Source organism: Bombus huntii, chromosome 8 (assembly GCF_024542735.1).
Source record: "Bombus huntii isolate Logan2020A chromosome 8, iyBomHunt1.1, whole genome shotgun sequence".
Taxonomy (NCBI): Eukaryota; Metazoa; Arthropoda; class Insecta; order Hymenoptera; family Apidae; genus Bombus; species Bombus huntii.
The window spans coordinates 16,454,209-16,476,824 of record NC_066245.1 but is presented as its reverse complement, the minus strand read 5'-3'; the positions used below and the strand labels follow the sequence as shown (position 1 = coordinate 16,476,824).

The 22,616-nt window shown below is 40.4% G+C and overlaps 1 protein-coding gene across 17 annotated transcripts in view; it reads right to left on the bottom strand.

Moving 5' to 3' along the window:
• The window catches only part of LOC126868411 (uncharacterized), a 307,848-nt gene that overhangs the window by 163,585 nt on the left and 121,647 nt on the right, over positions 1-22,616 (bottom strand). For 4 of the 17 annotated variants that reach the window (XM_050623777.1, XM_050623778.1, XM_050623776.1 and 1 more), the window contains exon 2: positions 15,196-15,269. The exons of the other annotated variants lie outside the window; for them this stretch is intronic. The gene's annotated coding sequence lies outside the window, so the exon portion shown is untranslated. The remainder of the gene's footprint in view (positions 1-15,195; positions 15,270-22,616) is intronic. 17 annotated transcript variants of the gene reach the window in all.

The window sequence follows — 22,616 nt, the reverse complement described above, 5'->3', positions numbered from 1 at the left end:
TTGAAATCCTTTCTCTCCACAGATATTTTACCGGCCACCGAAATGGCTGCTCGTCAACTTATTCGTAATTAAAAAATGTTATTGTCATTTTTCTTGAGTGCCGCGATGGTTCTTTTCCTGTTTCATTCTTCTTCTTTGAAAACTGGGTTAGAATATAAGCAAAGGTTTCTGATAGGTACAAGAGTTTCTTGATTATTCAGGGATTGTCTGTTTTAAATTGAAGTACTGGCAAACATATTGCAGATTCTTCAATCTTACCTTAAATATTAATTAAATGTATCTTAATATAATATGATATTCTCACTTTCAAAGGTACTTATAAGCCGCTGCTGTGTAATAATATATTAACGAATATTAGTGAAATGACAATTTACACGTTATAAGTTATAGAAGTCGATATACACTGCAAAAAGTTGTAAGCAGCTGAGTAATAATGAAGAAATTTTTAAATTACACGTTTAAAATAATCTATGTATTACCATACACGATAACACCTCGTTCAATCTACAAAGTCTAGACAACAGTAATGTACAATTCCAGCAAACTTTATCTATGTCATAGGACATTTTCTCCTAATAGAAACAGCCAGCTTGGCGACAGGTCACCGTGATATTTTTTACGTTCCTTTATGTATGATTCCATTGACGCTGCAAACTTCCACAAGATCGCTAAACCGATGAACTTATGTGGCGAAACTTGCGCGGTTATATCGTTGCTTAAGGAAGACGACATCGCTTCGTGATAAGCATTTCCCTTCTCTTTCGATGCAAATACCTTTTTTCGGGCCCCGCATGATCGAACTCTCCACTTTTTTAATCCGTTACACCGCGCGGGAGATTATTTTACGAGCCTGCGGTGCCATGGCATCAGCTGCGTCCGCGATGCGACCCCAACTCTCCGGCAAAGAGAGGAAAAAGAACTAGATGTCGATAAGGAACCGCGCTCTAATGCGAGTTAATAATACCTCCCTATTTTTTAAGACTCGCTACTTTATTTATAAGACACAGTGCCATACGCGCACAGCGATATTTTCCAGCCAAACGACTATTATCCAGCACCCTGGCTCTATGTTAGACTAACCAAGAGGAATACATTTTTGAAGATAGTGAATGTGATAAATATTAGACGTTGAGAAATTTTTGTGCTGAAATAACATTTGAAATACGAGATTATTCTGTACGTAGTATGGCTTTTCTAAAACAATCGAATTCATGATAACAGAAATTGTATAAAAGAGTAGCAAAGATCGAAAAATTGTAAAAGATCGTATAATATACATAGTTAATGCACATAGTAAAGCAGCAATGAATTAATAGCAATTTCGATTTCCGGAATATTGAGTATATTTCAACAAACTAGAATTTGAAAGAGTACACAAATAATCCTTGCAGTATTTAAAATAATCTCAAACCCTAAAATTGTATCGGGAATAAAAAATCAATTTTAGTCATCCCTTCAATGACCGTGACAATCTTAGCATTCTATATAATCATCAATATAATATGATACCATTATTAGTTAGAGAAACCTAAGCTTCAAATACCCTAAATTCGCTGAAAATCTGGAAACATGCAGTTTCTAATTCGATCTCTATAGAGGTTCTGATCAGAAAAGGATTTATCTAGGTCTTCGACAAAGATCAACTGGAAGAAGCTTTGGACGTCTATCGATCGCATATACACGTACGCTTTCCTGGGAATTACAGTTCGCGGTGAAACGCGAATATACGAAGTAACGTTTCAAAAGGTCCGTTTACCGTCCGACAAAGGGGTCCACGAGAACCAGGAGGAAACCTTGGCGCGGCAGTAGTCGGACAAAAGCGGTCGCTGCGGTAATTATCGTCTACACTAGCGAAAAGCAAGTAGAAGGAGAGAGGTGCGTCCATGTGAACGACGCAATGATGACGACGGCGGCGGCGACGACGACGACGACAACGACGACGTCGACGACGACGAGGTTGCCGACGATGCCCGGTAGGGAAGCTGACTGAGCTTTAGCGAGTTTCTAGCCAACCAAGCAGCCATCCAAAGTACTGGACAAAGTTTCCGTTTGGTCGTCGGGGCTTCCAGGCTTCTGGAAACTTTCGGACCAACCCCCGGCGGACAGTCGTCGAGGATACGGCGTCTTTGTCCACCTACCTGGCCTGACCACTAGCTGCAAACACGGCCATTGCAGTAATTGCAATAAACGTCTATTCGACAACGGGGAATTTGTTCGTCTACGTGGAAATCACCTCGGTCACCGGCAAGAAAATCGATCCGCGTTTCCTCCTCCAGTCCAACGATTCGCGGAAAACCTGCTTATGAAAAGCGATCAATTGGAAAGACAGTAGAGTAATAATAGAGATCATAGTAGAATGAATTTTTTAGTTTTCCCTAGAAGAATACGATATCGTAATTTTCTTCTTTTTTTTTTAAATTCGACTTCATTTAAAATAACTTCAAAGGCGAGATTAATCTGGAATTCTCGCGGACAAATTAAACTTACTAAAAACCGAGACATACGTTTCACACGTTGAACTTCAGCATATTCTAAACCTGATCGTGCCTTATCTAATCAAGCATCACTGCAAACCGCGAATTTTCCATAAAACGTAACCCTATGGAGTAGAGGGATCCAGGGAAATCCGTTGCGAATCTCAGAATTCATCTCTCGTCTCTCGCGAGCATCGCAACCAATTACAGTATTTTCCAGCAGAACGACGCGACGCAACGCGGCTTCTACGCGCTTCACCTCTGCCTCCGTAGCCGCGGTTGGTGTCTCTCTTATGGGGCGTATGTAAATTAGACTCTCTGTTCGAAAGCGCAGCTTCCTTCAGAATCTCGCCCCGTCTCGTTTCTCTTATACTCGTCTTCTCTTTCCCTGCGCGCACATGAGGTCCTAAGACCACGAACGCCGCCGCTGATGGGTTTGTATTCTAATTTCGGGCTTTGGTTTTCGCCCGGCTTTCCTCTCGCGAGCGAGACAGGCCAAGGTAACGGAGGCTCCGAGGGTAATGGCTGAAGAGGGGCACGTTTTCCTGGTTGCAACCACCCACGAGGATGAAATCGCTTTCCGACTAATCCCAACGGAGCGTTCCAACCCCCTGCTACCCCCTCGATTCCACGACGCAATCCACCTTTTCTTATCCTAAAGCCAGCCACTCCTCTTTTCTCCTCTGCCCTGTCAGCTGGGCAACCGAGGAATGCTCGATTTTAATATGCGTAAAATTGAAATTAGCTCCTATATTTGCATCTGGTAATGGGAAAAAGAACGTTTTGCTCGTGAATTCGCGTGCATATACAAGCCGATTGAAAGAGTGACGACTAAACATTTGTGTTTGAAGGTTAGGTGAGAGGTTGTCGAAGTACGTGAGACTGTATCAATTGTATCATGTAAAGTATTAGAAGTTTATTAAAATAGTTAATGTATTGTCACAACTTGACTGAATTCGCGATGCTGTAATTAAGGGTAGAAATTTGAGGAAGTGTCTCTGAATGTAGGATTGAATAGATTTATGTGTACCTGAATGCGTTTCTTATAAATTGGATGTTTTTCAACAAGTTTGAAATTGTAGAAAACCGACTGAAGTAATAGGAGTATTTTGTGTTCTGTATTTCCAATGCAAAGAATATAAATGATAGTGAAATTTCTTAGAAGAAAAATTGAAGTGATAACGTCTATTTCTGAAATACAGTGAAGCAAGAAAGAATAGTTTAGGGTTAAACGAGTCCAGCGAAGGTGAATCGAGACGCAAAGACCTGTGAAATGGCCTCTTTTCCCGAGTGACCCGCCACTGAATGCAGCCCCTTGCCGTGTACCACAGGAAAACGCGTGCCACCCTTCCTGTCGACCCCGTTCAAAAAAATTGTCTAACAACCCTAACGCATCTCTTCCTTGTCCCTTCCTCTTCCTGTTTCCCCGGTATACTTAAAAATAAACATCGGAAATCGATCGTTTCCCAAAATAATTAGCCATGCGCGACGTTGTACAATGTGAACTCGAGCTCGCGTGAACAGTACAATGTGAAACCCATCCAGTGCAAGGGAGGTAAATGAACTGCTAAAAAATTCGTGAATGAATTTTCATTTTACGATCGTAATACATTACATTACGTAATACATTAATTTACAAAAATTAAAAAAATGAATACTTGACAAATCTAAAACAAACATATATATCATCTAAACAAGGACAATAATTTTTAAGATAATTTTCAAGACCAAGTAGATATAATAATGTTTATTCTTCATTAATCGATAATCAAAATAATTTTCATAAGAAATAAGAAAATTCCCGCATATGTATATTACTTACAACCGATTCAAACACCTATGTCACCAACTTAGCTTTTCAAAATTTTCACTCATATTCGATGAAAACTAAGGCACATTCGTTGGTAGATCTTCGTGAAAATCGCAATTTCGATCGGCTGGCTGACGTTAAGTCGGTCGTACTTTAATTTGCAGGTTTATGCACGGGATAGGCGAACATTAATTTAGATTACGCTTTTAGCCGGTTGTGGCTAGTAAGGATAAGGGATGCCAGAGCCCCGGAATTGAAACCTCCTCCGCGGCCAGCGGGAGGTATACGTTACACACGCCTTTCGCTATTAAGTCGCAAGCCTCAAGTCCTGGCTTGAACTTCAACTGGAGCAATATGATCCAAGCATGTAGCGGGTATTGAACGTAGGAAATCCTTATCACCGTTCAAGGTACACGAGAGATTTCAGATAGGAATACGACACACTGTGAGAGTAGGGCAGAGGAGCGACTCTATAGCGGTTCGACGAAGTCCTAACCGCGGCCTAACGACGGCTATCAGCGGTATATCGAGAAAGGAGAGGCTCAGATCTTATCGGTGCGTTACCACCTAAGCTGTTTGCGTCTTGTAAACTCGAAGATTACCGAACTGCTCCACGTCTCTCTCTTTCATCGATGGTCGTCGTTGTCCATTTCTGTCTTTCGTCCTTCCCCAGATACTAGATAACGCGGCCGTCCTGGAAACCATGGATGAGGGTCTAGAAGTGGATGGAGAAGCCTTGGAAGGCATTCAATGTGTGAATTGCGGTGTCTAGGGTCCCTCTTGCCTTCATTCTGATCTTCGAGCCCTGTACGTGCATGCAAGACCGTACATAAGCATACGAACATCCTTGAATTGACCATCAATACTGTGATGTTACTGTCTTCGTGTTCGGTGGAAAGAACGATATCGCGTTGAAATTGAAAACTATCCTTTGCTTAACAATAAACACTTCGTTCTTAAGTTATCGAATTGATATTGCTTTCCTTTGAAAGAAACGTGTAAGGTAATTTCGCTGAACTCATTGCCATTGCTGCACTGGAACTGGGCTCGTCTCTACATAAATATTGATTTGGGTCATGAGTAAGCCACAGAAGCTTCGAGCTGTCATACGATCATAAAGAACATTAAAATTGCACGAGATTAGTACGAAACAAAGAGAATGCTTAAAGCAACGGTAACTATCTCATAAGCCACACGTGTCACTTGCAGTTCATCGATTTCCTTAATCGAATCAGAAATTTACTCGATTCGATCGAGTTTACCAAGTTCGAATCTATCCGGCGTCACGTAAACACAGTCGATACTCTCTAAATTTGTGTGCGCGGAGGAGAGGTGGTTATTATGCAAAGTAATCAAGTTTCGACTGGGTGCGGGAAGAAGAAGTATAGAGGCAGAGCATGGCGTCCACGGAATCGTGAAATCGCGGATTCGACCAAAGTAATAACTTTCAGGACAAGCCTGTTGCGGTACTGCGTTTAACCCAAACACGTACGAAAGTAGATAAGCAAGCGACACGACGGACGAACTTCATTCGCGGACTGACGCATCTAGAATTGCTTATAACTGACATGTCCAAACCAGGTATTCCATCGTCTGGTAAAACTCTTCTCTTCCTTCGTCTTTAACGTTCCTCTACTGGAGAAGATACTGAGAAGAATTGCTGCATCTTCTTGGGATCGAACCCGAAACGATACTTTAACGGTAAGCCTGTGCTTGCAGTTAGATCACATTAGTAATCTCCCTTAGGTGTTCTTGCATTCTATGTCCTCCACGTGAATCGCCGGTCATTATTATGAATTCAAGTCCGAGTTTCTGCCCGTGACGACGTACTAGCTGGATCATTATTGAAAAGGGGTCAGATGATTTTAGGGATTAGGTTGTAATATTGATAAGATCGTTGAGGTGAAGTAGAGATAAGTGGGAGAAACACAGAACGATTTGAATGAATATTCTTTTTTTAAAATTACAATTTTATTTTAAATCGCTATATATCCATAAATAAATTTAACGAAACCTGAAATTTCAGCGCTATTATTCCAGTAAATACTCAGAAGGTAACATGGGTAAAAAATTTCAATGATTAATTAGAAAGTCAACCAAATAATCATTATTACGAATATAACATTGCGAGTTACGAAATGCAGGCGAAAAAGTTTCAGCCCCGAAACTCTTTTCGACCCTCGTTTCTCCACCAAATCGCGTTTTTCGCCAATGTACACGCTATCCCGTCGCCTCATTCGCAGCCACTATCGGCGTAACAACTGTTACGATTCGCAGGTCAGACGATCCATGGTCACGAACCGTTTAGCCGCGCACTCGTTAACGACGGGCTAATTAATACGCGCCGCGAGTATCGAGCAAACGTTTCCACGAAAGGGAGAGAGAAGCGCTGGCCCACCAAGGACAAAACGATCCTAGTCTTTCCGTTCCTCGTGCAGATTATTCGTGAATCGTGTCCAGCGAGTAGACAAGCAGAAATCGGTATCGGAGCGAGTATTTCGGCCCCTCTTGTCACGGGACGAATACGAAATCGACGAGTCTGTCTCCGGAGGGTCGAAGGGTCGTTTCCATCGCCTTACGGGTTCGCGCCAGACCAAATTAACCATGAATGGCCAATTAACCTGGAGACTGTGCCAACTAACCGCTAGAGTCGACGTTGCCCATGAACCGAATTGATCGCTGTCTCGCTGCTCGGACAGTTAATCGCTGTCCACTATGCCAGGAGTGCTGGAGAAGCATGTGTGTCGACAAAAACGGAGTAATTCAGATGTATGTAGCATTGAATTTTTTTTCCTTAAATTAGACCAATAACTTATAGAGTGGGAATTTTAGCAAGAATTTGAGCAAAATCTTAAAATATCCAATCCCTTTATCCTATTTTTATTCAGGAAACAAAAATATTTATAGCGAACATTGAATATATTAAGAAGTTTGTCTTCAAATATAAATAATGTTGTGCTGTAGTCGCTAAAGTTTTCTAACTACTAATCACTTTAACATTTCAGCGGCAAACCAACTAATCAATTAAGTAGCTAATGAAAAAACAAATCGTGCCAGAAACTGACATTCAAAGAGAGAGCATAGAATATAGGCACGGATACCGAACCGCTTACGAAACTCGAGGAACATTTGCGCGCATCGCTGGAATCTCCATCGAGCAATCGTTTTCGCCGAAATACGAGATGGTACCTAGGGTTTGGGGAAAGAAGCAACCCCTAGTTCGCACACAACCGAGACCCTGTTTTAAACCGTCTTTCCCCCGAGAAGAGGTACGAATGGAAGGAGAAAGAAGGCTGGCATACCACGCGATGGTACATTTTTAATTACTTACACCCACGCAGCTGCATCGCGCGATGACTATAAATCAAGCGGAGCGCCGCCCAGCAAAGTAATTACAGCTAGAATTTTAAATAATGTTGCCGCAAGCACGGTTCACCTTCGTTCCCCGCCTATACCACCCCTTCATCGCCCCTGAATATCCAACACTTTTCATCGCACTGGTTGCCTTTTTGTCCTAAACTGTTGTAAATAAGTCGTTGCCGCGACTCTTTGTTAATCGACTAGTTTTTTAATCGCGATAGTCTCAGATAGCCGATTCAACTTTTGCGACAATATTTCAAATGTTATACTTTATATACGAAATGGTTGCGGCTTTGGTAGATTGCGACGAGTATTGAGAACGTTGTAACTAGAACGAATCGATGCATAATTGATGCAAGCTACAACAGATTAACTTGAAAGATAAAGATGATTAGAATATTCATGGTGGTATTTTGTAAGATGATATCGATGTAAGAAATGCACAGAACAAGATTTTTTATTTGGACATTGTCAATACATTTACACTTTATAAACTCTAAAAAATTATCTACACAAAATAACTTTCTTACTGTATCATTTATAGTGACCTAATTTTTTAAGCAATTATCCAAACATGTATCATTCTCACAGATGAGAAAGAAAAATGCACATGAAACAAGCACTCCTACATAACCAGTATATATCGCAAGAACTTCCTTGCAATTATACCGTCCCAAATACAGGGCTTGTTATCTCTCGAACGACTTTTTACGGTAACGCGGTTGACGATTAAAACGACCGAGGAACGAAACTCCGAGGATCCGGCAGTGCAGTTATACAAATACATGCTAATTACTGAGCTCGCTAATTTCTTCCCAACATCACGTGTCCCCTTTTAACTCGCGAGGTTCGTCGTCGCGGAATAGTTTCGCGATTTGTCACAGCTGATGACACCGCTAAGTATAGAGCCGCGGTTAAACCAAAGACGAGGGGGTGGCTCGACGGCCCAACCCTCGGCCCGACGTTGGAATTGTTTACATAATTATGCGCCAATTAAGAAAGCAGGTTGAAGGAGGCGTAAGGAGAAAGAACCGAGAGAATCGGTAGCGAGTAGCTCTGCCGAGGGCAGCAACCATCCCGATTCCGACGCAATTAAGGTTCGGTTGAGGAAACCTACAAAAAAAAGACACGATAGGAAAGAGTGGAATTTAATTAGAAGCTCGTGCTCTCTCGTATTTCCAGGCAACCATGAAGAAACAAGACAGAACGGCGTATGTACGTAAACGAAAATAAGGTAGAAACGCCGAAGATAGAACGAGAGCAAGCGTGGCTGAAATGGCAGATCGGAGAAAATATAGACAGGCAACAATGACGAGGAAAAGAGAGACGATGGAAATTATCGAGGCGTGCAACGACTCGGGCGAAACCGAGAGAAAACGTCAGCGACGAGGTATCGTGAGCAAAGACATAACAATCACGAATATGATAACACGCGGAGGATGGATGGTTACCATCACCTCAGACCTTCGCGAGGATTCTGAGGAGCCGGGTGAACGTTGACGGAGAGGGATGTTGAAGCAAGATGAAAGATGATGAGTGAAGGAACCGCGGCAGGGGTAAGAGACGCTTAATTAGAACCAGACTTCCGTAGGATGCTTGAGGCTTCCCTATGCTCTAAACTTCTATCTTCCCACAGTTTATCCCCGTAAAGTGGCTATCTCGAAATTATCCTCGAAATTATATCGAATTTCGGACTTAAGTCGCGGTCTTCTCTAGTATAAATTTTTTGTTTCGTCACTTGTGACAGACAAAACACTCCGAACTTCGAATATAAGATGAAGATTCAAGTACTCCTTGAAAATTTAGATTATGATGCGTGACAACTAGATAATTTTCTAAGATTTGCTCAAATATTTTTACCTAATTTATTTCCACCAAAGACTAAAACTCCTGACATTTTGATGAATTTTATCTTTTAGAACGATAAAAATTGAAGGCAGAAATAATCTACTCAACCCGAACTAAAACTTACATTTTACAAAATTCGTACAGTACCACAAGATTCAGTTGTTTGCAGATGCATTACAGTTCAAATAAAAAAAAAATGCTCTTAGAAGAGAATTCATTCTCCACTCATTCCCAACAAATAAACGGCGACATTGCTCGGTAGAATGAAGACATTCTCACGAACGACAACGTATTTCGCACAAGCAACAACCGCGACGGCAAGCCGATGTTTACTTTATCCTCACTAATCAAGGGACGTATTTGCGTTTTATAATCCTTGGTCGGCTAAGAGGGTAAAATCTGAAAGCTTAGTGGAATCTCCTTTCGGTTGGATGGGTAATCCTGGCTTCGACCCTCGATTCCTCCCCTGGCAGCTCTTCGTCTTCCACGATCGGTCGCGGAGGAGGACGTCGTCTTCATGAACGTCTTCGTATAACGCCCGAGAAGAGAGACTCCGCGGCTGCGTCGCTGACTTAATGGCTTATTTTATCCGGTAATATTGCTGCCCGACGTTGAGGACGCCAACGATGAATTATTACCGCGATCGAGATTCGCGTGGTCGCTCAACGAATCATTGAACGCGAACTTCTTTTATTAGTTCTTTTAAATTTGAATTTATTGATTTTACGGAACATAATGTTGTGTACAGAAACTTTTGGGAGCGTGTAATTGCAATTAATACTTGAAATGTGATAACCTGTTACAATTTAGTGAGATGAGACATCAAGAAAAATATTGTATTTATAGATTTATAATTTTAAACATCATTGGTATATTTAATTTGCACGCGGGATGGAGAAAAATGTAGTAATTTGGCAGCAAAGAAAGTTGAAAGCTGTTTCAAAAGTTGTTTCGAAACTTTGGTTAAGAGAATGATTAAATAGGTACAAAAATTAAATAGCATACAATATTTGAAGAACAGGAATCTATTTATGATTTCAATCGGACATTTTTTAATTTCCCTCTCGCGTTTCATACTTTTCTGAACATGCAATTTCTCCTAGCGCAATTCCGCTTGTTTCTTTTTTCTACGATAAACATAGCTATCTGTCCCTTCTTTAAACATAAACGAACATCGTCGGGGTAAAAGCAAGGGGAAATTTTAGAGCAACGACATGTACAGCGAAGATCGAATAATTGATAGGTACAAAGTACGTCGATGCCCAAGCTAAAGGAAACGCAGAAGGGACGAACCACTGGTCAGTCTTATCGATAATTCACTCAAACTGACCGATTTGATACTGATCTACAAGTTCGATCCAATTATACCTTCGTTCAATTGTGATCCTGCAAATTTTTCATTTTACGCGTGGAAACCCTCATTTTCTTGCAATCTAAAATATTTATATTCAAATACACGTACTTCTCCATACGAATATGAAAATATATTATTCGATTAACATCTTAACAATTTAATAGCTTCTTAAGTAACGATTGAAATGTTAAAGAGATATAATTCTACAAACAATGATAAAGAAAGCATATAAATTCATAGCTAAAAATTATAGAAGAAGAAGAATAGTTGTTTATCCGCTGGATCCTCCTTAACAAAGGGGAATTTTTAACATTTGTAATTAAGTTTTTAATTACTCATTCTAATCACTTTTCTAATTTCAAGTTCAAATTTAGTTAAGTCGAAAATATAATTCGGTACAATATTATATAAACAATAAGGCAAACGTAAATTGTTTCGAGTACCGTAAAATTGTATTAGAAGCCGACGCATCGTGGACTAGAACAGATTATGATTCTAAACTACCGGAGTTGAGGGTTAATCGCGATCGATCGGTGTAAAATTTCTCCTCGATGTCGGAGGAGCATCGGAACGGCGAAGCCGGTGAAATCGAGCTATTGAATCGACATCCGTCATGCGAACGTCAGCCTCTATACGTGTTCTACTAGTAACTATAGCCACTCGACGCTAATTCTCTGGCTGGCATGCGACCGCCACTCGAATGACACGACATTACACCAACCGTTCCACCATTTTTTTTTTTTTCCTTCTTTTGCCACACTTTTCAGTTCGCCTCTCGTGCAGCGTTCGGGGGCGCGTGCACGAAACTACCAAAGAAACAGTTCGATGTGCATCTAAGCACCCCGTGAAATTATGCTTTGGAAACCTACAGGCACGAGTTACCACCAGAATTGTTTCAAGCAGGGAAAGTGTGACAATAATTTCTAAGTTTCTATTTTATTCGTACTATCGAAAAGTGAAGATTGAAATACTGCTACTATCGATAAAACCACCTTCATTAATACTCAGAAAATAAAAATGGTAGAGGATGACTGATAATCTACAGCGATCGAATGTGCTTGCAAAAATTGAATACTTCGTAAACCATCTAATGATTATTAATAATTCTTTATTTTTAAAAAGTTTGCTACAAGTAAATTCTACGTTCTCCTAAAAAAGAGAAAATAAATATTTCGTATACTTACATATCCTCACTTGTCCAAATTCTCCATACAGCAAGAACAAGGCAAAAACCGAGTCACTATCGCCTGCAGTCACTATGACTCTCTTCGAAACGTTCAAAGCACATCCAAATGCAAGTTTTATCGCTATCAAAGGGCAAAGCCCACCAGCCACGAAGAAAACTCCGAAAACTTGTGCTTGATAAAAAAGTTATGTTAACGATCACGCGCGTTTTCCAAGTATTCACTACCCTCGTTTCGATTCACGGAAGCAACGAACCGACACGTACGTCAAAACAAATAAAGCGTGCCAAGGCTTGGGGCATACTGATCGCGAAGTGTCCGATTGATATGCAGCGTGTTGTTGAGGCACAAGCGACGCCGACTTATGCCCGCGTTCTGCCACAGGCCACGTGGCCTCTCGCAGTGCAACGCCAATAACGTGACAAAAATGATAGCGATATAGCGGCGCGTATTCTCCTTTCTACCCTCGACGACCTCCTCTTTCCCTTTCACCCTCATCTTTCTCTCTTACACCTTTCTAAGCGGTTCTAAACGCGTCTTATGTTGTCCGCTTATGGCCATCGCTTGCAGCCAGCTGCCGGAGTACGTGGCTTACGAGCACGTGGGAAAACGCGCGTGCGGAACAAGCGTCAGACGGCGGCAGCTTTTACGGGACTGCTTTCATAATAGATGCCAGCTATATACGTCACCGCACATCAGCTTGCCGGGCGAAATAACACACATTTGCGGCTAATTTTGTGCACGATTGTCGCCAGAGGGTCGGCCCTCATTCTCCTCTTTGGCCCACCCCCTTCTCTGCTGTAAATGAATTCAGCGTTTTCGGAGATTTACTGTTCAGCATTGCACTTGCATTCGATTTTTTATTCGATTTTTTTCTAATCGATATAATAGTGTGGAGTAGTTCTTGAGAATACTCAGAATAGAATTGATTCAATATTGATACAAGATGATTCAACATTGAAACGTAAAAGCGTGAAATAGCTTAGAAATTGTTGGAATTTGTTTTAATCGAGGTAATCAAACTTTGGTTAAATTTGCGTCATAGCTCTTAGGCTATAAGAAGTATTTGCACATTACTGTATCTATTATAAAATACATATATTAATTAATTAGATACATTAATATATTACTTCGTATCTTTTAGTAATATTTCCATACGATTACAAAAATTTGATACTATGACAATGAAATTAAGAACCTGATAAAAGAACATATCATTGCAAAATGAACACGATATGAAAAAATACTTTTTATAACCACTGCATGCTTGATTCATGAATGAATGATGCTAGGGTTTATTAGAAAAATGTTACGTTATAAATAATAAATGATTTTGGACAATAATATAGATTGACAATCGCAAGCTTTGATGTGAAACAATGTAAGAGATAGGAGTATTGTGTGGAATAATGTAGGTGAATTTTGTTAATGCAACGGGTTTGTACTATTATATTACGTTCGATCAATGAAATACTAACACAAAGCGTACGAGTAAGAGATAACATGTCGAACACGTCATGCTAGTCTACGGTAGAATAGAATTCTATGGCGTTTGAGGAGGATGAGTCAGTTAAAGTATTTAAATTAGATTATAAGGCGGATATCTATAGCTAACGGCTTAATCGACTATATAGGTTCAAGAAGAACAACGATGGTTGTTTGTAGATAGTATAACACAATTCTAATAGTTTACCTTTAATAATATGATTTTTCACTAATTGTTAAAGGTACACAGCTACACCAGATTTAGAAAAACACGATTAAAAATTAATTAATTAATATTTGAAAGATTCTCTCTGTTAATTTTACACCAGTATACATACTACACAGACAGTACATATTAAAAACAAAAGTAAACCTTTTATAAAGAGTTCAAATTATTTACGAACAGTTTTAAATTCTTACCGTAAAAAATCTAAAAATATATGATTACATAAAAGAAACACGAAACCACAGAAAGATTTAAAAAACAATAAGTAATCAAAATTAAAGGATAGCCTGAGTAAAGCAGCGATCTTAGCGAATAGAGGAATCCGGTACAATTCTCCAAGATCGTGTGTCCATAGTGAAAGGAGAAAACCACGATAAATTAGTAGGCTGCGGGAAGCGTGACGCTTTTTAAAAGCCATGATTTTCTGATGAAAGCTTGCGTTCTAAGGCGCGCTCGCGCGGTTTATCGAGAAGGGGTGAGAAAGGGGACAGAGGCCAGGCCGCCTGCTCCGTTTAGCTGCAACCTAGCAATTACCTGTAGGGCATAATTGTCATCCCTTACGTTTTCCAGGACGGTCTCCCCGTCCCTCTTTGGTTGCTTGCTTACTTGCTCCTTGCTCGAAGCGACCCCTGGGCCACCCTAGCGGGGGCGTTGGGTCACGCGAGGCCGTGCCTGTCGCAAAAGTCCACGCGACGCGCACAGCCACGCAATGCCGAAACAACACCGACTTACCTTGCCAGTATCAGATTTCTAATTACTAATTTACTCCCGCCGCACATCCCCGCGGAAACCCGGTCTTTCCAACCGAGACCAAAGCTTTCGACTAGCGAGAGTTACACGCTCTTTTAAAAGTTTGCGTTTCGAATGGAATTTATCAATTTCTTCGTCGACCGAATAACGGTACATTGTTCTGTTTGATGAACCAGCTGGTCGAAATGTGGCCGTCGCATCGTTGTGGAGGGAGGCAGGAAGAACAGATTCAACGATGAACTATTTGATAAGTTAACCCATTCGAGGTTTGAGTTTAGCTACAGGATAATAATTATGTCTTTTTTTGTTCTGAGAATAATATTTTGTGGGCTATTTGATTCTTTGTTTTTTTAATTTTATTTTTAAATTAATGTAAATTTCAATTTTTATACATTCTTTTCGCTAGTATCCCTCTAATTCCCTCTATAAGTTATTGAATATTTCTTAACTTAGAATATAGTATATGTCCAAATAGGTTTACAAGTAGATCTTTAAAACTGCCAGTGTAGATTAATTTTCCTTATATTGCACGCCGTTAATAAGTATCAACTTCATCTCCGAATTACAACTTTTATTTATTCCTATTTTAAATGTACTAACAATAAATGTGCCAAGACTTAATAGAATATACCAAATGTAATCTATATTGTGTATATTGACAACCTCGAGTAGGCTAAAATGAACAGATGAGTTTGGTGACTTACCAGCCAGGAAAAAAGGGTAGGCTCGAACGATTAATGAGTTAAATACTGCTCTATAGAGACGTCGTGGTATTTACCTGGAAGCAGAAGATCGTTTCGTGAGGGGTTAGTGATAGTCATGGTAACGAACAAGGTTGATTTTTAAGGATATATTCGTTGAGGGATAGGATGGATGTGTTAGAAGAAGGGTTAAGGGGGTAAAGGAAGTACATCGAGTGAGGTGATGCGAGGCAGGAAGGTACGAAGGCGGGCATAATTGCGAAAATTAATTATTGCCATGCACGAATGTCATGTGTCTCCCTGTTATTAGCCGACGGGCATAATTTAAAGGGAAGCGACTTGTTAACAATATCGTGCTCGTCCCGAAATTGGTGTACGTGGATAGAAATACAAGTAGGAATTGGTACCGTTCTTAGCTTTTAATAGTTCAAATTTATAATTAGTAATGCTATTAGGTATTTCAAATTTATTTAGATATGTAGTGTATTTCTTCCATGTTTCATAATCAGGTACGAGGATGTTACGCACGCTAAATTCTTGTCTGATTAAATTATTTCCTTCAGGAATATATTTAGAAAGGAACTACACGCGATATTATAGTGTATATGTGTAAACACAATAAATAGCAAATTAAAAGTATTTGTGATGTTACTGACGTAATAAAATTTTAAGGTTCTGGAACCGCGTTATAATTCGATGAACGTTACGACACGCGAACACCGACCGATTTCCACGATCCATTCGAAGACTGCGTTCTTCGAAACAACGACAACAGACACGCCTAGTGTTTAGAGTTTTCAACGGCGCGGTTCTTTTGTTGAACTTCAAAATATGAACAGTATTCAATGTAAGCTATTGACACAGACCTGAACTGAATGCGCCACAGAATTTAAATGTATACAAATACATGACTACGTTTTTACAAGATATATCGTATCTCGATGTTCATTTAATGGAAAATATCTTAAATCAGTGAAGCTATCCAAGAACGTATGTAATATTTCTTTAATCAACATTTATTGATTTTTATAAAAAAGATATAAAAAAGCTTACAGGTCATTAGAAAAATGCAACCTCAGATGCAGGGTACTATATACAAGTTGTATTGTAACATGTGGAGCCCACTTCAGAAGTGGATAGGAAATATCACAAGAACAATGAAAAAAGTTTATATGAACATATGTCCTGTCTGATCTGATTTCAGAGTTATAGCCGTTTTTGTGTTTCAACAATCCACAACTGTTTACCTTCATGGAAGGTACTCGGACCCTCGGTCTATATGTAAGCTTGCAATCGTATGCAAGAATTTTGCAATATTTCAAATATTCCAGGTATAATCGTATAATACAAACCAAGGGTACTCATTTCAATGAAGTTAAGCAGTCGCGGATTGTTGAAACACAAAAATGGCTACAAATTTGAAACAAGATCGGATAGAACAAATGTCCGTATGAACTTTTTTCATACCCACTTTCCTACCCACTTCTAAAGTGGGTTCCACATGATATAATACATGCTATATAATTGCTCTCTCATTAGAAAATGCAAAAGCGTATTCAAAAGCAATATTATTCATGACACGATTTGATAAAGCAAGCAAAAAATTCAACCTCATAAGCTGACCGCACATCAACATAACCTAACAACCGTTCGCCACAAAACCATCCAAAAACCCTGGCTACCTTGAATAACTACTCGGTTATTACTCATTTCGCCCCTAAACAAACGTATTATAATTCGAGCCCTCATCCTAATCTCATAACACCGCGGTGGCGGTCGCGGTCGCGCGATACGCATAATCGTCTCACAGCGTGGTGCATCAACCTTTGAAGCGGCGTTCCGTTCGCAGCGCGCATTACAACATTTACTTACTGCCGTTTAACCACTTATCACGTCGGATCTCGGTGCTCCCGCAACGCGCCTAAAGGCAGATTTCCGCGGAGTTGGAGAGGGAACGGGGACACGGAGCGAAATCGAGCGGTTGCACGCCAACGCGAGTGCAACAGGGATCAGCTGAAAGGGATGAAACGCGGAATAGCAGTGAGAGGGTTGAGCCACAGTGTATATCCGTTACACGGAGCGCGTGGGAGCGTTTAACGCAGAAGCGTGCGAGCTGGCTGTGCGAGTAACGGCGTCCTTTATCAAACGATATTGCACGGCTCGCATGCTTCAAGGACATATCTGACGGATATCAAGTCGACTACTACTCGATCCGGCTAACCGCTTAAGCCCGGCGCCTCCTCTCCGTTCGTTCCAGCCCTCCCGGGGCGAGCTTCCCTTTGCACCAGTCGAATCAGATATTTACCGATTCCAATTGCTTTCGTGATTGCGTCTAAGTGGCCTGGATAGGCGTGTTTCGCCGGGCACGCGGTAATGGGTATCGCCGAGCTAGCCACCTCGCGAAGAATTCGCTCTGAATTTCAAAGGATCGATTCGTGGTCGATTTGAAGGTAATTGTCAAAATCGGCAAACGTTATTTGATAGTCAAATAATTTTTGTGAAGGTAGGTGGTTTGTGAAGGGAACGGTTGTTGGCGTCTCCGGTATATTTGTATATTTGAGCTTGGTGTTGGTATAATAATTATTAACAAATAAAATGAAATTAGTGAGGATTAAATTAAATTGTTATTCGTAAGTCGTTTGTTTTCGGAATGAGTCAGTTTATAGATGGGTATATGTAACGCAATATAAAGTATGTATATTTGATGATTGCCAGCTAACTGCGTTTCTTCAGTCACTGAATGATTAAAGTTATGATTACGTATGCAACAATGCGTGTCACGATTAAGGAACGTATAGCGATGCATATGATTATTCTATATCCATTTAACTGCGAATTCTTAAATGACCTTTGATTTCTCTCGTTGAACAAAGTAGTCGATATAAAACGCTGTGTTTAGATCGTATTTCTTCAACACTATAATATGATTTACTCAAAGAAATAAAATCACATTAACCAAAGTACCTCTTCAAATAATGAATTTTTTACAATTCTTTTATCATCATCTATTTCCATTCTACGATACCTCGATCGAAAAACAAAATATTTGAGTCAATGAAAACTAGACTACTCTCAGCAAAGTTTCTCGTGTGATCTCTTAATCCTAGTGTACCGTGCATAACTGTACTGGAACCAGACGCACATTCGAAAAATGCAATTCGAGGGGACAACCGTGGACAATGAAATATGCATTTCGTATTAAAACTTCTGGTTTGGTCGACAGCTGAATGAAATCCGTGAAGGATTGATCGTTAGAGACTAGAAGGTTCGTGAGGCATCGTAAATTATGATAGATACGCGGACGAACCAAGAAGAGAGAAGAAGAAGAAGAAGAAGAAGAATAGAGAGAGACAGAGAAAGGGCTGTAGGTTAGGTGAATACGCCAAGGGGTCTCTCTGCTTGCCTCTGATGTGGTCTGTGGCCTGAGCTTAATAACCGTCGGCCCTCGGCCTCCTCAAACAAACGTTTCTATCCGTTGTGCATCTCTTTGCCTCTGGCGTCGAGAATCCTCAACGATGACACGGATGAGAAAGAAAAATGACAATGCGGAAAGCCATCTATATATGGTGCTAATTACCGTAATAGAAAAGTCAGTGACTACATTTTATAAAAATTTGTACGATCATGAGAAGGACCTAAGAAAATACAAAAGTAAGTGTATTGCAATAAAAACACGTCAAACAGGATGGCTGGAGTTAAGAAATATAGTAATATCTTAAAATCGTAAACAAACGTACAATTGATAAAGATTAATCTATAGAATAAAAGAGTAAAGAGCGCAAGAATTGTGCAGGTACTATCTTCTAATTATTAATTATGCCAGAAGCTGCGCTTCTTTATCATAGACCAGTACACGGTCCCAAAAAGCTATGCTTAATACTTTCCAACGTTTTGCACACCTGTGACAAATTTCACCGCAACGTCGAGCGACACTGGAGGAAGAAAAAGCGTGGTCGAATGGTCGGCCAGCCAAACGGTACACATTAATCAGCTGGCCGAGCTCGATGGTCAAATTTCATGCGAGCCACCGAAAACGTTGTCCATCTGAACGAGGAAGAAATTTATCTCCGCGTCGCGTCGCGCCGTGTCATTCATGGATAAAACGCTGGACCCTCGAACGAATCAAATGAACGCGACCAAAAAGCGGCGTGGTCGGTAAAAAACGAGGTTGATACGTGCTGTCGAGAGGTACTCCGGTATTAAAAACGCGGATAAAAGTCACAAGGAACGAGCCATCGGATTATATCGTTGCCCCAAACGTAGTCGTGTGTAGGAGGCAATGCAAGAAGAGCCATGAAGAGGGGAGGGCGGCGAGTGGCTCATCGACTGGTACAGCCTAGTACCGATATTACCCTGCACCCTCAGACCAACCAACCGTCGAGCAAGAGAAACGGAGACTATCAGGTGAATAGAAAGAGAAAGGTAGAGAGAGGAACGAGGCAAAGAGGAATATGTAAGCTCGCGTAGATATCCACTTCCCTTCCGCGATCAATTAATTCCGGACACTAATGCTTTTCTAAAGACACACACCCAGGCCAGGGCTCACCACTCGGTGGGCTGATAACCGACTATTCCTAGAGCCGTCCGTCCGAACCGTCGAATTGCACGTCACGCGATTCCATCGTGGCTCCGTTGCATTTCCCTCTCGACGGCTACTACGCGATGACGGAGTTACTCCGATCACCCAAAAATTTCGGAGTATGAAATGAAATGTTGTTTGTTCTAGTGAATTATAAATCCTATATTAATAATTTTAATAACATCCCTTCAACAATCTTGACGTATAAAATGATTTGCTGTATATGCAAAAACATGAAGATTACAAAGTTGGTTTAAGGAGATCCTATAATTTAAGGAGCAACAGTGAAAAATATTTCATGGACTAGTAAACTAAATCCTCTTTCTAATCAACTGCTCATCAAGCTGTTCCAATTTCTCTACTACTGTTTCCGTCATTCCACATATTCAGCTATAAAAAACTAGTCTAGGCTCGAACGAACAGTATTTCTAACTGGCATCAACTAGATTCGCAGCACCGCTCAAGGCGCATTCCCAAGGTACAATAAATCATCGTTCCGTCCCGCTCTCACGTTCTCCGTCTCTATTTTCGGAAAATCGACGACGTCTCTCCCCCACTAATAGGCACCTATCTGCGCCGTTACTCCGTTTCTACGACTACGAAGCCGATTCACTCCCTCTTCCTCTCCAGAGTATTCTAATTGTGAGAGACAGTCCAGGGGAAAATACTCGGCGGAAGTTTCCACGAGTCTCGCCTCTCCGACATATCGCTGGTATTTCAATGTGTCACCAATACCAACGTTGCAGCGACACGGCAACTCTTACCTTTACGTAACACCTACACCGTTTCCATCCGACCCATCTTAACGGAATTAATTCCGAAAGCAAAATTAAGTACCTACGAGAGATGGTAAATATAGTCGCCGAACATTCTCGGGACGAAAGGTAAACTAGAAAGGTTGGTCGCGTTTCATTTCGTAAAGGTTGTGAGCAAATGCGCGATTTTCGAAAGACGTTCTCAAAGATAAAGGGTAAGAGAGTCTAGCTTCGCTCTTGTCCGCTCTAGAACCGGAATGCCTGTCGATCTTCCGCGAGAGAGAGGGTGAATAGATTACTCGGTTCTCTAGAGGAGGAACGTCTGCTACTGCTATGCAAACTATAATGTTTCTACGATGTTTAATGTGGCAAGTTGGCCGGCTAGCAATCAGACTATTTTTCTCCTATAGAAGAAAAAATAGGATGTATCTGACACTACACTGTGGCTATGTGAATCTAAAGACGATATTACCGCCAGTGGAACTACTTCCACGGAATAAAAATTTCATACTAGATTCGCGAGAAAGTGCATGTAGTATGTTCATATGCGAGATAATTTTCTATCGTCTTTCCAGTTTTTTAATTATACATATTAGATCGCCCGAAAAGTTTCTTTCATTTTATGAGGAAATTATATTATTTTGTCGAATTACGTATGATCCATTTTGCTCTATCAAAATAAAGATCACAACGTTCGACAGATTAGGTTTCATGTTTGAATAAAGATGCATCGTTGTAAAAGACGTGTTTGCAAAAAAGAGACACTTTTCGGACAACTTAATGTATATGTATGTTATGTGTTAATACATATGTGAAACAAATCTCAAAACATATTTTATCGTATCAAAATGGGATTAGATTTTCTTTGTCGCATAAACAACAATTTTACAGATTAATCGACATATTTGTCGACAACCTTATCGGCGAATTCTTTGATAATGGTGCGCACCGACGGCTGAGCTTTTGAGAAGTTCTCGAAAGTGACGTTGATCCCTCCTTCCGTTATCCGTTGCGACTGTCGCTCACAATTAGCCGTCCCGAAGGATCTGCCAGCCAGGAAGAACAGAACAGAAGGAGTACCGGGAAAATAGAGGAGAATAAAATGAAGGGTGGGAGGGTAAGATGGGGGTACAGGGACGAAGTGACTGCTACTTGACGGCGCATCTTACATGACAGTCTTTGTACTAACTATCAGGTAACTCCTTCCTGTCGACCCCTTCGCATCTCCTATTTTCACCCTTTCCCAGCTGCGAAAGTCTCCTCTTCGTCATTGCCATTCAACAGCGAAGATAGTTAAGAGCGGAAGAAAGAAAGAGACGGCACGAAAGAACAAGGAAGGTAAGAACGAATTAGACAAGTGTTGATTAAACGTGATAAAATTATTTAAAAGGAAAGTAGAAGTAGAATAATGTTAAATTCGTGTTGATATAATTACTAAAAAAGTGTAATGAAAGACGACATCAGTTGCATTAGATGTCTGTGTCAGGCCATTTACCGACTAATTCTACTTAACGGCAGATGTATTAAGTGTGAAATAGACAATTGTCTACAGGTATTGTCCTATATAACTACACGTTATTGAGAGCTAAATATCACTTAAATTGTGCTTCGTATCTCACATTAATCGTAATATTCATTATTGAAATTTATTTCTTGTATTGCTATTTATAATGGTAAGCACGATATCGATATTTACGTCTGTCTATCAAGCAGCGCTACTTGGTTATACTGCAACATTGCTTACTGCCCCAAGAACTAGAAACTGATTTCCATTTAACTATCGATCACCGCTATTTTTTACCATTTTTAAATTGGAAACCCATTTAAAAACATCTACAATTTCCGCATTTGGTTTAGTTAATGAAATATGCCCTATTTTGAACTCTTTCCATTTGAACCACTATAGTTTACTATTATGAAAACTGACGATTAACTCGCACAAAAGCCATAATTATCGTTCGACACTCTTCAAACTTCGTTTCACAGGTATTTCGCGTCTGACACACACGGGAACAACGAACAACCAACCCTCCTTCGCGTTAATTTTACACCAACACAACACTTTTCGACGCGTTCGTCGCCCACCTACA